The sequence below is a fragment of the Halichoerus grypus genome, chromosome 6 (genome assembly GCF_964656455.1).
Source record: "Halichoerus grypus chromosome 6, mHalGry1.hap1.1, whole genome shotgun sequence".
In the NCBI taxonomy this organism is placed as follows: domain Eukaryota; kingdom Metazoa; phylum Chordata; class Mammalia; order Carnivora; family Phocidae; genus Halichoerus; species Halichoerus grypus.
In genome coordinates this window covers 150,861,687-150,877,075 of record NC_135717.1, presented here as the reverse complement: position 1 = coordinate 150,877,075, position 15,389 = coordinate 150,861,687, and the positions used below count along the sequence as shown (strand labels likewise).

The following is a 15,389-nucleotide window of genomic DNA, read 5'->3' as shown; positions in this document are numbered from 1 at the left end:
CTTATACATAGATCACTTCATATGTATGTGATATCTGTAGGAAACATTTCTAGAAGTAGAATTTTTGGATAAACACCTACTGATGTTTATGATTTTTATAGATTTTGCCATGTTACTTTTATAGATGTTCTACCAGTTAAAACTCATCCAAGTTCCTGTTACCTCTCTCCTTCATCAGTATGGTATGACACACTTTGATCTTTGCCTATGTACAAGTAGTGAAAAATGGTATCTCAGTGTATGCTTAATTTATATTACCCTGTGAGTGAAATTGAGTGAGGTTTTTTTCATGTCTCTGTGTGGTAGGCAGAATTCTAAGGATGTCCCCCTAATATTCTCATTCCTGCCATAAAGATAATCTAATCAAATACTGATTTAGGCACTGCTGTGAAAGGGCTTGGCAATGAAATTAAAGTTAATTATCAGCTGACCTTAAAAAAAGGAGATTATCCTAGATTATCTGAGTGGGCCCAATTTAGTCACAGAGGTCCTTGAAAAAGGAGGAGGAAAGTGGAAAAGAGATGCAGCAAAAGAGGAAGGCAGGACAGACAAGGCAGAAGGGGAGCTCAAGGAGCTTTAAAGCATGAAAAGGACTCCATCCACCATTGCTGGCTTTGAAGATGGAGGAGCAGGGCATGAACCAAAGGATATAGATAGCCTCTAGGATCTGAGAACAACTCCCAGCTCCCAGCCAGCAAGGAAACGGAGACCTCAGTCCTCTAAACATATGGAGCTGAATTCTGACAACAACCTGAATATATTTGGAAGCTTCAGAGCCATACACTAAAAAGGATGAATTTGGTGAATTTTAATGTATGTAAATTTTACCTCAATAAAAACAAAACAGGGACACAACAAAATATATTTTTGAGTTAGTAAGTGATAGAATATTTTTTATAACACTTCAGGAAGGAAATATGAGACATGGATTTTTATATCTTTCAAATTCAGGGCCATTGACAACCAATCAAATGAAGTTATGAACAAGCTAGCATCTGGGAATGTCATTCCCATGAGCACTTTCTGAGAAATGTACTAGCAAATGAGCATCTGCCACTACAAAATGACTAGAACTACTTCATCATAAGGTTTGTGGGGGTGTGAAGTGAATATATTTAATTGTAGAATCAAGAGAAGAAGATAAAGATGAATAGTGTGTAAATATAATATGCTCGGTTGGTTGAGCATCAGACTGTTGACTTTGGCTCAGGTCCCCATCTCAGGATCCTGGGATCAGCCCTGCGCTGGGCTCCATGCTCAGCAGGGAGTCTGCTTGAGGATTCTCTTCCTGCTCATGCACAAGCTCTCTCTCTGTAACATAAATAAATTAAATCTTAAAAAAAAAAATAAGAGAAGGGAGAGGATTAATGGAAAGTAGAATTAGCTCCCTATATTTTCATAGATATTAGTAGGTAGTATAATGGTATAACCCGAGAGTCACAAATCAAGTATAAATTAGATATACTTAGGAATAAAAGCATAAAATCTAAAATTACATCCAGTGATTAAAATTAGAAAATGAGAGGAAAGAAGAAAAAGAAGTGAAGAAAGGAGCAGGTATTGACCAATCTCAACATTATTCATACTAAAAACTAAATTTCCAAAAGAAGGGTTGAATTAAGGTCATGTATAGAATTGAATTATTAACACAAAGGTAATCAGGGTGCCTGGGTGGCTCAGTCGGTTAAGCATCTGACACTTGGTTCTGGCTCAGGTCAGGATCTCAGGGTCTTGAGATCAAGCCCCACAGTTGGACTCCACGCTCAGCGGGGAGTCTGCTTGGGATTTTCTCTCTCCCTCTCCCTCTGCTCCTCCCCACACCATATGTGTGTGTGGGAGTATGCTCTATCTCTCAATCTCTAAAATAAATAAATAAATCTTTAAAAAAATACCCAAAGGTAATCATAGAGCAAAAATGTATTCATTCTAAATATCACATGAAATAACAAAACCATAGAGACATGAAACCACAAGTAAAAGACATGAAAAAATAATGTGAAGCAATACTGTAGAATGAAGACAAAATCTATTAGTCATATCAATAATCTGAGTTTATGGCATATATCGAAAGAACTTTTTTTCAGGTCGGCGAACAGCAAAATCCAACCTAAGGCTCCCTAAAGTGATACGTTTAAAGAAATGTAGATGGTTAAATGAAAAGGATTAGCCAAGAAATAACAGGCAAATGTAAATACAAAGAAAACATGAGTCCTGATGGTAATAACTGATAAAATAGAATTCAGGGCAAAAAAAGCAGTTTTCTTTGGAGCATTATGCCAATTCTTTATGTAGAAGGAAACCTTCTCTTATTTCAAATTTTTAACTATTTGAGAAGAATTCAGATCTCTATGAAGAAAGCAGAAGGACTGAATTGACGTGCAGCCGCCACTCAGCTTCAACAGTGATCAAAATTCTGTCACTTTTATTTTACCTGCACTTATACCCACCTTCCAACTCCTGCCTGATTATTCATTACATTGGGTTGTCTTTTTTTTAATTCAATATACATACACTTAAATTCACAAATCTTGACCATATAATTTTGAAAAATGGGTACACTTCTTTTTTTTTTTTTTTTTTTTAAGATTTTATTTATTTATTTGACAGAGAGAGACACAGAGAGAGGGAACAGAAGCAGGGGGAGTGGGAGAGGGAGAAGCAGGCTTCCTGCCAAGCAGGGAGCCCGATGTGGGGCTCGATCCCAGGACCCTGGAATCATGACCTGAGCCGAAGGCAGATGCTTAACGACTGAGCCACCCAGGCGCCCCGAAAAATGGGTACACTTCTTGAACCCACATCCCATCAGGATACAGAATGTTTCCAGCACTCCAGAAAGTTCTTATGGTTTTTTCACTTTCCCCTTTCCAGCCATCACCGCCCCGCCCCCCCCCCCCCCCCCCCCCGACACACACACACAGAGGCAACCCGTATTTCAGGTTTTTTTGTTGTTGTTTTTGTTTTTAACATAGTTAGGTTTGCGAACATAGTTCTTTCTAGAATGAACTTCACATAAATCAAATCATGAAGTGTATGATATTTTACATTTACCTTTTATTCACTCAACATATTTCTATGATATTTCATTTCGGATATTGGACATGTGAATAATTTATTCCTGTTGATGGCTCAGTATCTGTCATTCCACAGAATAAATATTCTTTGTATATCCTTTCTTTTGTTGATGCATATTTGGATTGTTTCCAGTTTTTGGTTATTACAAATAAAGCTGGCATAAATATTCTTCTATAGAAAACATGCATTTAATGGACATTTGTTTTCACTTCTCTTGGATAAACATCTAGAAGTAGACTCTCTGTGTCAAAGATACATATGTTTATCTTAAAAAAAAAAAAAAAACAACTACCAAACTTTTTCCCAAAGTGGCTGAATCTACATTCCCACCAGCAATGTATGAGACTCAGGATGCTCCACATCCCGCCAATTGTGGACTTGTCAGTCTTTTAATTTTGGCCACACTACTGTAGTGGTATCTGATAGAAAATTTAACTTTCATTTTCCTGATAACTAATAATACTGAGCACTTTTTCATGTGCCAGTTAGACCTTATTTTCACATATTTGTTCTGTGTACAACTATATTTTTTCTGCAGTGCTCCAATCATGTATATATTGGATCTTCCAGAGTCATCTTTATTTCAGTTTCTACTTTTTTTATTCCTGAAGATCTGCTAACTTGTATTTTACATCCTCTCCTTTTACTGGCATATTCTCCTTAAGCTATTACCTCTCTTCTTTACATGATTTTACAAAGAGAAATACTTCAGGATCTTCTTTAATGATGAAAAAATACCTGGTCTCAATTTTAATATACTCCATGAAAACAATTTTATTGTGAGTTTAATCTGTTTTTCTGTTTCTTTTGATTCTTGTAGCGTATTTTTATCAATCATTTTTAGGTTATATTTTGAGTATATAATTTTGAAGTTGTGTATTTGTTTTGGGGGGTTTCATGAGGAGGAATCACAATTTGCCTGCGTTTCCCTTGGATGCAGGATTTTGGGTACTTCTTTACTCTGCATTCTTCTTGTATCCGTGGGGATGGTAGCTGTGGCATTTTTCACACACACACACACACACAGAAAAAATACATATATTTATCTTCTCTTTAGCTTCCAGGGAGACAGACTACTTCTTACAACTATGGGATATCGTTCAATCTCCCTGTACTTCTTAAAACAAAACTGGAATTATGGAAGGTTGTGTTTTTAAAGGTGTACACCACTTCTGATGCTGCAAACAGGGGATTAGACTTTTGGTACAGAAAGTGGCTCTTGAAAAGTACTCTGATATTTTGAGCCCAGTAGCTCCCTTGTCTCTGTAACACTTCTGTTCCATTGCCACTGTTCTTAGAAACCCGTCACTTACTCCAAAATTGGGCATTCCAGCTGTCTCTTGGTTTTACTGAAAATGTGTTTTGTCCTGCTGTTTCCTGGTCTCCTTTCTGCTTTCTATGATTTCTAAGAAGAATTGAGGGAGATATTAAATCTAAGTTGCCATCTTCAAACTGGCAGTGGTATTTTAAAACTTTTTTCGCTTTGTAAAAATCCTATATCTGACCTCCTTTTCCCTAGTTAATTTTCTAAAAATTTTAGTTATGTTTTTAGATGTTGCTATTGCATGAAGTCCAGGAGTCTGAAAGCACTGGGTGAGCCTGGATGAGACTCTAAAAATTCTTCCCAGTTTTAATTTTTATTTTTTTCAGTGTTGGGCACTATCTGTTTTCCCTTTCTACTGGTAGTAGAGATAGATGAATGCAAGCTGCCATTTGTCATAACAAAGATGCTTTCTGGGGGCAGAGCCATGGCTTGGTGAAGAATTCCTTCTGCTTGACTCCTAAAGGCTCAAAGCCCTGGCAGAGTCTATAGTCATGAGACAGTGTTACTATTGTTTGTCTGATACAATCCTGGCAGGCTTTAGTTGTATTTATTTGAAGTAGCAGAGCAGAGCCTCTTCACCAGTGGCCACATAAACTGCTGGAGCTTTCAATTCATTCATTAGTTAATTATATATGGATATTTGGAGAGGGTGAATGAATGTGTGTGTGTGTGTACATGCTGATCATCACCAGGGAGCTACTCTCCCTTTGATATTAGATTTTATAGATTCACATAGAGCATGAGTTATGTCTTTTAGCAAATCCAATATTTACAAAATCAATATTTACAAGCATCATTTGACAAAGGGATTTATTTGTGGTTGGTTTCAAATGACAGAATTCCACAGTGCGTTTCAAATGGGTTGATTTATTACTACTACCACCTCAAATTTTACTGGCAAAAATTTCAGCACATATCAACTATGTATTGTGTGGTACACACACACTCACACATATACACACGCGTGCATACACATACTTACCTCTAGTACCTAGGAATCCCCTCCAGTATTGTTTACAACTAACCATTTGATAGAAGCCAAATCACTTCTGACTTGAGCTAAGAACAGTCAGAACATTGCACTACAGAGCTACCTTCCTTAGCTTTGGATGGTCTCATCAATGATTGCAGTGAATAAATAATGCGGGAGTATGCATACTTCTTGATAAATGGACAGTGTCTTATTAAAAGCTGTTTACAGAAGGTTACTACCTTTCTGCAACCACAGAAGATGATGGATGATCTTAGTTTTTCTAAGCATCCAGAAACTAGATACTCCTATTTCATCAGATCCTGAGATATTTTGCAAAACTGACCCACGGTAAGCAAATTTTGAAAGGATTTTTCTACAAACTCACCCCCAAATTTACTAGACCACAACAGACACTGTTCCTTTCCAGAGACCAGAATACTAAGATCTGTTCTGGGTATCTCTTTCACAGTACCAGGAGAAAGGAAAAATGAAGTTTTACTTGCTGAGAACCTACTGTGCTCCTGGAACTTGTACATTATCTCATTGTCATCTCATTGAATTATCAAACAATTAATACAGTGCAGATCAGAATTCAGCTATTATTAAAAGGCCCGTGTTGTCTCTATTCTACCATTGTCTCAAGAGAAACAGAACTCGTCATCTGAAGGTTTGAGATGAACATAGGAATAGAGCAAAAAGATCCAGATGATCTTGAGGTATGATCCCACCAAGATGTCTGTAAAATCCCAGTGGCTTTCTCTATATATTAAGATGTTGTAATCAATGTAATCATAATTGAATCAGAACTTTTAATTTATGAAATCCCAGCCTAATACAAAGCCCCTGACATGTCCTTTGCCCTTTTCCCCTTACTTCTGCTACACTCAAGAACTAAGAGTTTTGTTTGTTTTCCTCTTTAAACATTTTTTTATCCTCTGCATGCTTTCTCTACTAAAGCCTGTGGGGTTAGTCATGATCAACCTAGCATCTCCCCATTCATTTGTGACCCTGAAGACCAGCACGTGGGCATTTTAATTTTCACTTTCAGTGGGAAAGGGGTGGGCTGTTCTTTTCTTCCTGGTTTTGCAACCCATCAACCCACAGATTCCCTCAAGTTTCTCAGATACAATATAGGATTGTTCTGGCCAGATGTATGTATTTTTGTTTGTTTGTTTGTTTAAGTCAGAACTTCTCCTTTGTAATCTAAGCCATTTTTTCCCTGTTTAAAATTTCTTACCTATGCAACCATCCCTGATGCTGAAAGGTAGGTCCATGGTGACTTCCTCCCATCACTACAAGGCTAAGTTCATTCTTCCAAGAATTTGGAATTTGGAATGGAAAGACAATAACTCATTCATCTAAATGCCAGCTCTTTAGAGAGAGTTTTACATACTTCCACTGCTAAGACTCTTGAACTGTATTAGTTTATACCTTCCCAAGGGTTTCACTCAATATTTGTTTCAATTCCATGAGCTATCTAAGCTTGCTTCCAGTATATTCCTTTTTGTGGTTTAAGTTTGCCATCATCTATTTTAATTACTTTCAAAATAATATATCTAAAATAATGTATTCACTAATTCTTGATATAGTCTCCCATTTTGCTAAGTGAAGCCAAACTCCTTTCCTTTTTACTGTCCCCTCTGAAAGCACCAAGTCTAAAGTTAATCCTAGACCTTAGCTCTGTGATACGTTTACCCTGGCCCCCACTCTGTGTCAAGGGCAGATTGTCCCTCTAAGGAAAAGACTCCAGACCTTAAAAGGCAGCTTTGCTGGTATTGCCCTCTTGAATACTGTCCATAATTGGAAAGGACCTAGGGTGAGAGGAGGCTTTATAATCCTTCCCTGCCTCACAGGAGATTTAGGTCTCTCAGGCCCTGTGAGAGCTTCAACAGGAAGAAAGATGGTGAAACCGTATTATCCTTTTTCATTTCTTCGACAGCTTCATTATATGGCACAAAAGAGGGCCCTGCCTGTGGAGGAAGGTGTAAGGATTAAAGAGTGTGGGCAATGTAATTCAATTTTTTCCCGGTCCCTTAAAAAAATCAGTCACCTTATCATTAGGTCATGCCCAATACTGAATAACACGGAGGCCTCAAGATACACATTCGGGCCAGCCCACTCAATAATACAGTTGTAAAGCACCTCCCAGACAATGGCATTTAAACAGCCCGTATGATTCACATTATATTGGTTTGATAAGCTTCCAATCCAGACTGTGACTTCTCCCTTGACTTATCTATGGGCACCCACTCTAAACTCTACGCACTGGCACCTTTGCTCTCTCTAGCCCTTGGCTCTGTTTCCTCTATGCTGATGCCATTTCCAGGCAGTTTCTTCCCTTGTGGACTTAAAAGGGTTGCCAGAAGCTCCATGTTTATATTCTCAAAGTTCAAGACTGGCACAAAGAGGCGTTCTCTGTTATCAATACTTTGACCCAAATTTTGGGCCTAAAATTCATTGTAAGATTCTATTTGATGCATTCAATTTAGCTAATGACACAGAACGGGCCCTGTGTCACATTACCTTCCCAGGAGTTGGGATTATGGTTAGCTAGTGCAAATCACACATTAGTGGGGGATATTGCCATCAGAAGACGAAAAATAGATGCTAAGCTGGCCAATAAATAAATAAATAAATAAATAAAATCCATTCAAGTAACTGGCAGTGCTGGTGGGGTGGATAATCGGAGCAAATTCTTTGTTTTAAGGAAAGAAAAAAGTCTTGATGCACTAATTGAAATTCTGAGGATGGAAGCTGTTTGTCATGGTGGTTTCAATTGTCTTTATTAATAATATGCCTGTGTGTGTATGGGTGTGTGTGTGTGTGTGTGTATAAAACCAACTTTATATATGTGTGTGTTATATGCACACATGCATATATTATATGTATACATATTTATGTAAACATAGACACAGATAATATCTGTGGCTTTTTAAGTGATTAATTCATCTTCTACCTCATTTCTCTAATGTAGGACTTTTATATTTCACACGCAAATGGCTAAATTTTAGTCTGTTGTTCTAACTCAGATACATGTGTTCAGTTTTTGTTTACCCAGTCTAAGAAATCATCCCTGGATATAGCAGCATTTGTATTGTTTAAATGATGTGTTTCAAATATCCATAAATAAGGTATTCACTTAAGTAATACAAATACAAATGTATATATGTGTATATACACATGCTTTGTATATATACATACATGTGTATAGATGCACATATATACATATGTGTGTGTGTGTGTGTATCTATCTTGTGTGTGTATATGTATGTAGCCAAGGAAATCAAATTACTGGGTAGAAATGTGTGGTGTTTCCTTTCCATATGGGAAGTATTTGCAAACCATTGCTTGGCTAAATCACCCTCTTAACTCCATCTCTGAACACTTTGTTTACCTGGAGCGAAACAGATTGTTAAGAATCTAGCAGACGTATCTACATGCTCTAGTTAATTTGCTTCACTGCCACTCATTTACTCACATGTCAAGCAATCCTGAGATATTTTTGGGATCACCGCCCACAACAAACTAAACGCTATTTAAGCTTTTGTGTCACTTATTCTCAGGATTAAAAAAAGCACATTTTCCCCAGAGACAAGGAAATATGGTTTCATTTCTGCCCTCCACTTCCTGGAAGAATTCTACTTCTCTTTTTTCATAAAGCTATAGAGCTATTGGACTGTACTTTCACCTTCAAAGCTGATATCCCAAACTCCATTTTTACGGGAAGATTTCTTTGAGGAGTATCTGTAATCCCAGACACAACTAGACATTACTCACTTTACCGAGGCAGCACTTTTGAGCTCTCCATGAGCTCAGCTGGCTGCCTGGGAGCCAACAGATTAGGAATTTCTTGAGGGTCTAACTTTTCTCCTTCGTCTGGTCAGTACTCATTCCTCAGTCATGAAATCATGGTGCTCAATATTCATCAAAAAGAGGTTTACATTGAAACAAAAGGTGGAACTACCTGGAATTTAAATAAAAACCTGGAAAAAAAAAAAGACAAAAAAGGTGAGGTTTTGTAATTTTACTACCCTACACATCTTTTTTAGTCTACTAAATTACACCTGGAATTTTTATTCACTCTGGTTCTCAAAATTGTGTTTTTTGCTAAGGAGTAGGATAGTGGCCCATTTTGTGATGTGGAGCCAAATGCAGCACTTTGAAGGTAAAGCATGCCAACTGCATAATTTCACCACCCCCTTCCGTCCCCCCCCCCAACACAGAGATATATCCTTCTCATTTTGCTTTCCTCAGCCCAATAAGCCAAGAGAGGAAATGTGAGACAAACTTTTGCTGAGTCCTGTGAGGTTCTCTCAGAATTGATTTTAATCCTAATCTTTTACAGGAGATGATTTTTTTTCTTAATCTGAATACTACTTCTGGTTGCAAGCCTTCATTCCTGGCTTGCTGTGTGTCTGTGGGCTCTACTGTTAGCCAGGAAAGTCCTATAAAGTCAAGTCATATTGCCGAAGGAGACCACACTTTTCAATGAGCACCTGCATGCAAACAATGTGACCTTCTGCTCCTACCCTAGCAGAGTCCCTTTTAACACTCCTCATTCAGGCTCCGCAAATCCCCACAACTGCAAAACAACAGCTAGAAAGGAAGCTGTGGGGATTTGTAACCATCAGTTGTTAAGTTAGATCTTTCAAAATTAAGAAAAGAAAAGAAAAACTGTGATAAGCATGATCATTCCAGATTAATGAGTAGAAATGACTACAAATGAACAGACAGACACCTGGAATTGAATATTTGGCTCACTCCACCTAAAACTATTTTGGATGCAGTTTCCCTCACATCTGGTTAGTTTAGATATTTTGGAATAAGGACAGAGTCGGGGAGAATTGACAGAATTATCTGGATAAGTTAGTTTTACATTTTCTTATCATCACAGAGACAAAAACTCACATTTAATGAAAAATCCCTTAGTCTAAATATAGGATCTGATTTGCAATAGTGTATACTTAAAATATTTATATTCCTAATTTTAGCTGAAGAAAAGAGTAAATATATATGTAACATATACTAATATGTTTAGAAATTTAAATATACATATTTCATATGTTCTCTACAGGAATACTTTAATGTTCAAATTCAACAAATATTAATGGTACTGAGAACTTGCTTTCTGCATGGCACTGTTGGAGCTAGAATACACAATCTGATGTGGTCTTATTATTGAACATGATGAGAAGAAACGATACCATATTAGGAACAACAACATTTATGACTTCTATTATCACTGCTATTTGCATTCGGTTTTATAGCATTCACAGATACATGAACTTAAATTTAGAACAACTCAGAGAAAGAAATAGGATTGGTCCTATTTTTAACTCCATTTTATGGATGTGGAAACGAGTGATTTGCCCCAGGCCATGTGGTTAGGAAGTGGTGGAGTCCAGATGCAAAAACATTTTCTGAATGAAAATCCTATGCTTTTTTTTCTGTGACACCACACAGCTGATCAAATAATGCAAGGTCAAGGTCATCAAGTGCTTAAAAAAGATACTTATAGGTGCAATAGCTATTTAGAGGTGAGAAAAAATTACTGTCCAATGTAATTTTCTACCATTATGGAAGTATTCTATATCTGCACTGGACAGTATGGTAGCCACTAGTCACACATGTCTATTAAACACTTGAAATGTGGCCCATACAACTGAGGAACCGAATTTTTAATTTTAATGTTAATTAATTTAAATTGAAGTAATCATGGACACCTGGGTGGCTCAGTCAGTTAAGCGTCTGCCTTCGGCTCGGGGCATGATCCCCAGGGTCCTGGGATCGAGTCCTACATCAGGCTCCTTGCTCAGCAGGGAACCTGCTTCTCCCTCTCCCTCTGCCCCTCCCCCTGCTTGTGCTCTCTCTCTCGCTCTCTCTGACAAATAAATAAAATCTTAAAAAAAAAATTGAAGTAATCCCATGCAACATATGGCTTCCATATTAGACAGCACAGCTTATAGATAATTCTCAGAAGAGAGGCACTAAATACTTTTCAATTGGGAGTGGTCAGATGAAGACTGTGTATTAGGATATTAAGATAACTGTGCTGGAGTTTTCTCCCAGGAGACACAGAATTCAGTTGGGATTATTTATGTCAATCCCAATTTGAGTGAGCAAAGCCTCAAACAGGAGGAGTGGCAGTCAAAGTGGAAATAGAAGAATTAGGAAGAAGCAGTTTCTAGGACTTGAGTACTCCTTAGACACGAGCCGCCCGTTTTCCTTCATCGGTGCCTGAGAGACAATGAAATAATTGAAAGAGAAAATAGGTTAATAAGTGCAGGCAGCTGGTTTTGAGGTAAAGACAATTTGATCTTTTTAAAGCATCCTCATAGGATATAGGGGATAATTCATTAAATGTCAGCGGAAAACAGTCTATGAGCTCTAGAGTGCTTTACAAATGCAAGAGATCTTGAATATAAAGCATCTCGTTGGAACTGACTAGGCAAGAGTTCCCAGTAAAAGTTGGTAAGGAACAGGGCTCACATTAATCCAGACTTTCCTAACTTCAAGTATAGTGCTTATTTAATTACATCACTGTTTTCTATCCTCTGAGAGAACATGAAGGGTGGGGCGGGTGGGGAGGAGGGGAGACAAGGAAAGAAAAGAGACCTTACAAGGGAAGGGGCTCAGCTCACCATCAAGGAACTGATGTATGTCAAATCTTGAGGCTGTGGCTTTTGTATCATGGTGTTCAACAATTAGGTTTTAGGTCTGTGACGGAGTGATATTTGGCTTTATTTCCTGTGGTCCTAAATTCAGTTAGCATTGGTTGACATTTGGGCTGAGACCTGAAAGATACACAGGCATTAATTTATGTATGGGCAAGGTGTTTTAACTTTGATGGCTTTGGAAGTTTATATTGAGCCAGATTTCAATGGCTGTAGCCTGAACAAAAGCTTAAAACTTGGGTCAACGGTGTTTTGACTTTGGTGTCTGACTATGGTAACTTTTTCCACGGGCAAAGGGGATAATGGGTGTCTCTATAGCGGCAGAGACCTAAGAAAGCATGAGGTTTAAACAAAGGCATTCAGACCACTACAAAGGCACTTGGGCCCTGTCAGAAGTGCTCAGGTGGTGAAGGTGCGCACAGGAGGCTCAGAAAAGGTCTGGGAACCTTTTAGGTAGTGTCATCGCCTGCCTTTAGCAGTCACGGGCCCTGACTATATAGGCTCCGTATGATCTGGCATTGCAGGCCAGACTGAGGTGTGCAGAGAGGCGACCTAGTCTCAACCCATTTTCTCTTCTTCCCTGTACTAGGTCTCATTTTCCAGTCTCCCTTGTAATGAACTCTGTCCACGTGATTGAGTTTCAGCCAACAGAATGTAAGTGGAAATGACAGTATACTCTTTCCAGGCGTGGCTCCTGTAAGCCTTCCTCACGTCATCCTCTCTGCTTTATTCCCCTGCATCAGCTTAGTCAGATGAACAAGGTGACCTTGGAAACCACCTAAGGGAGATGATGGGACTAAAGAGAAAAATTAAAATTAAGAGGTAACACATTTGTGGATACTCCCTCCTCAGAAATAGTAAATGCATAAGATTTAATTTGGGGCACCTGCGTGGCTTAGTCGGTTAAGCGTCTGCCTTCAGCTCAGGTCATGATCCCAGGGTCCTGGGATCAAGCCCCAAATCGAGCCCACATTGAGCCCAGCATTGCTGTTTCTCCCTCTCTCTCTGCTGCTCGCCCTGCTTGTGCTCTCTCTCTCTGTCAAATAAAGAAATAAAATCTTAAAAAAAAAAAATTCAATTTAACCCCTTGCTGGTAGATTTTTTCCAGTTGAGATTAAGATTTTTTTTTTCATTATGGATGGTAGGTGGTTTAGACTCGCATCTTTTTTTTTTTTAAGATTTTATTTATTTATGTGAGAGAGAGAGACAGAGATAGTGACAGAGAGCATGAGCCAGGAGGAGAGGGAGAAGCAGGCTCCCCACTAAGTAGGGAGCCCCCACTCAGGGCTTAGTCCCAGGACCCTGGGATCATGACCTGAGCTAAAGGCAGACACTTAACCGACTGAGCCACCCAGGCACCCCAGACTGACTGGCATCTTAGTGGAGTTCAAAACAAGCAGAATTTCTCCATCTACTCTTTTTTTCACTAAGATACTGAATGGTTTATGTTTTCACTCAAATATCAAGGAGTTTATGCTGTTTTTTTAATATTGCTGAGTATAGGATTTATAATTTTGCTTAGGAGCAAAACTGTTCTGAGAGCTGGGGATTGTATTGTGAGGCCCGTGCTATAATAATATTAAATGTCTGGACTCTGTTACTATGAAGCAAAAAAAAAAAAAAAAAAACCCAGAAATTAAAATTACAATAGGATACCACCACACACCTAAAAATGGATAAAATGAAAAAGACTGTCGCATGTTGTCAGGGACATGGAGCAATAGGACTCTCAAATATTGCCATGGGAATGTCAAATGATACATCTTTTTTGAAAATTGCTTGGTAGTTTCTTGTAAAATTATGTATTCTTATATCCTATGGCTTACAAATTCCACTCCTAGGTATTTATCCAAGAAAAAGAAAGATTATATTCACAAAAATCTTTGTACAATAATGTGCCTAGTGACTTGCTTCATAACATCAAAGGAATTGGAAATAGCTTAGGAATCCCTTAAGAAGAGAATGGATTTTTTTTTTTAACTGTGGGATATTCCTACAGTAGAATATCACTCGGCAATAAAAAAGGAATGGACCATTGATACACATAACGACAAAGGTAATTTTCAAAAATATCCTGAGTGAGAGAAACCAGACACTAAAGAGTACGTATTTGTGATTCTATGTAGACACATTGTTGGATCAGGTAAATCAGAATGACTGCTTCTTGAGGGATAGGAATTCACTGGGAAGTGTGTATATTTGTGAAAACTAATTGAACTGTATATTTAAGATCTGCACATTTCACTACTTGTAAGTTATGCCTCAATAAAAACATAAAAAATAATTTTTTAAAAGATTTATTTCTTTATTTGAAAGAGAGGGCATGTGCGCAGGTGCAGGGGGAGGGCAGAAGGAGAAAATCTTCAAGCAGACTCCCCGCTAAGTGTGGAGCCCAGCATGGGGCTCAACACTGGGCTCAACCCCATGACCCATGAGATCATGACCTTAACCAAAACCAGGAGATGGACATCTACCTGACTGAGCCACCAGGCACCCCCAAAAATAAATTTTTTAAAACCTACTTTAAAAATAATTAAAATTCTGAGGTTTAAAAGAACTATAACCATTCTAGCAAATGATAGCTGAGGTTTAGAACTGCTTAACAGAGCCTCAACTCTGCCTGGGCATAGAGAACTTCTCTGGCAAAGATGGACAAGTTGAGAAAAGGTTGAGAATGAATGTTTGACTCTTTTTTCTGTGAACTTGTAATTCACGTAGAACTTTATTTTGAATTCAATGCCACTGATTGTTAGAATTTAGTTTGAAAGTTCATTTAATCTTTAACTTCTTTCTGGCATTTGATAATGCCAAGGAGCTTATATTCACATTTGGGACATCTACATATTATTTTAAGTAGTTGTTGTTTTGTTTTTTTTTTTTAAGCTGGGTGATCTTTATACCTTTTATTATATGAGTATCCTAATGTTATTTTTTAATTCTGTTGCAGAACTGACGTGCTATGTTGGACAATATGGCTGGATACAGTTTGGAATGAAAAAAAAAAAAGAATAGGGGGCAGAATTTCAGCTGTAAGTACAGAGCCTTCTGATCAGACTTTACTCTGCCTACAAAGTCCCAGGAGGACACTCCACATGGGAAGACTTCCATGGTCTACAACTGCAGTGAGTGGCATAGGATTATTTTAAGCTAAAAGCACTTGAAAAACAGCAGGTGCAAGAAGGATGCTCTAAATTTTCCTTTTCTTCCTGAAAACAAGAGATAAAACTCCCATGTGAAAGATTCCCCCCCCGCCCCCGAATCCACAAGGGAAGAAACTTTCTTATCACCAGTGACGAGGGATCGAGGCTAACAGAATTCCGTGCAGAACTTGTTAAAATAACTTTTA

The 15,389-nt window shown here is 38.1% G+C and overlaps 1 long non-coding RNA gene across 1 annotated transcript in view; it reads left to right on the top strand.

The window, feature by feature from the left end:
• Nucleotides 1-15,152, top strand: part of LOC118526690 (uncharacterized) — a 294,350-nt gene extending 279,198 nt beyond the window's left edge. Inside the window, exon 3 of the long non-coding RNA XR_004912728.2 lies at nucleotides 14,991-15,152. This is a non-coding gene — a long non-coding RNA (uncharacterized LOC118526690). The remainder of the gene's footprint in view (nucleotides 1-14,990) is intronic.
• Nucleotides 15,153-15,389: the final 237 nt, after the last annotated feature.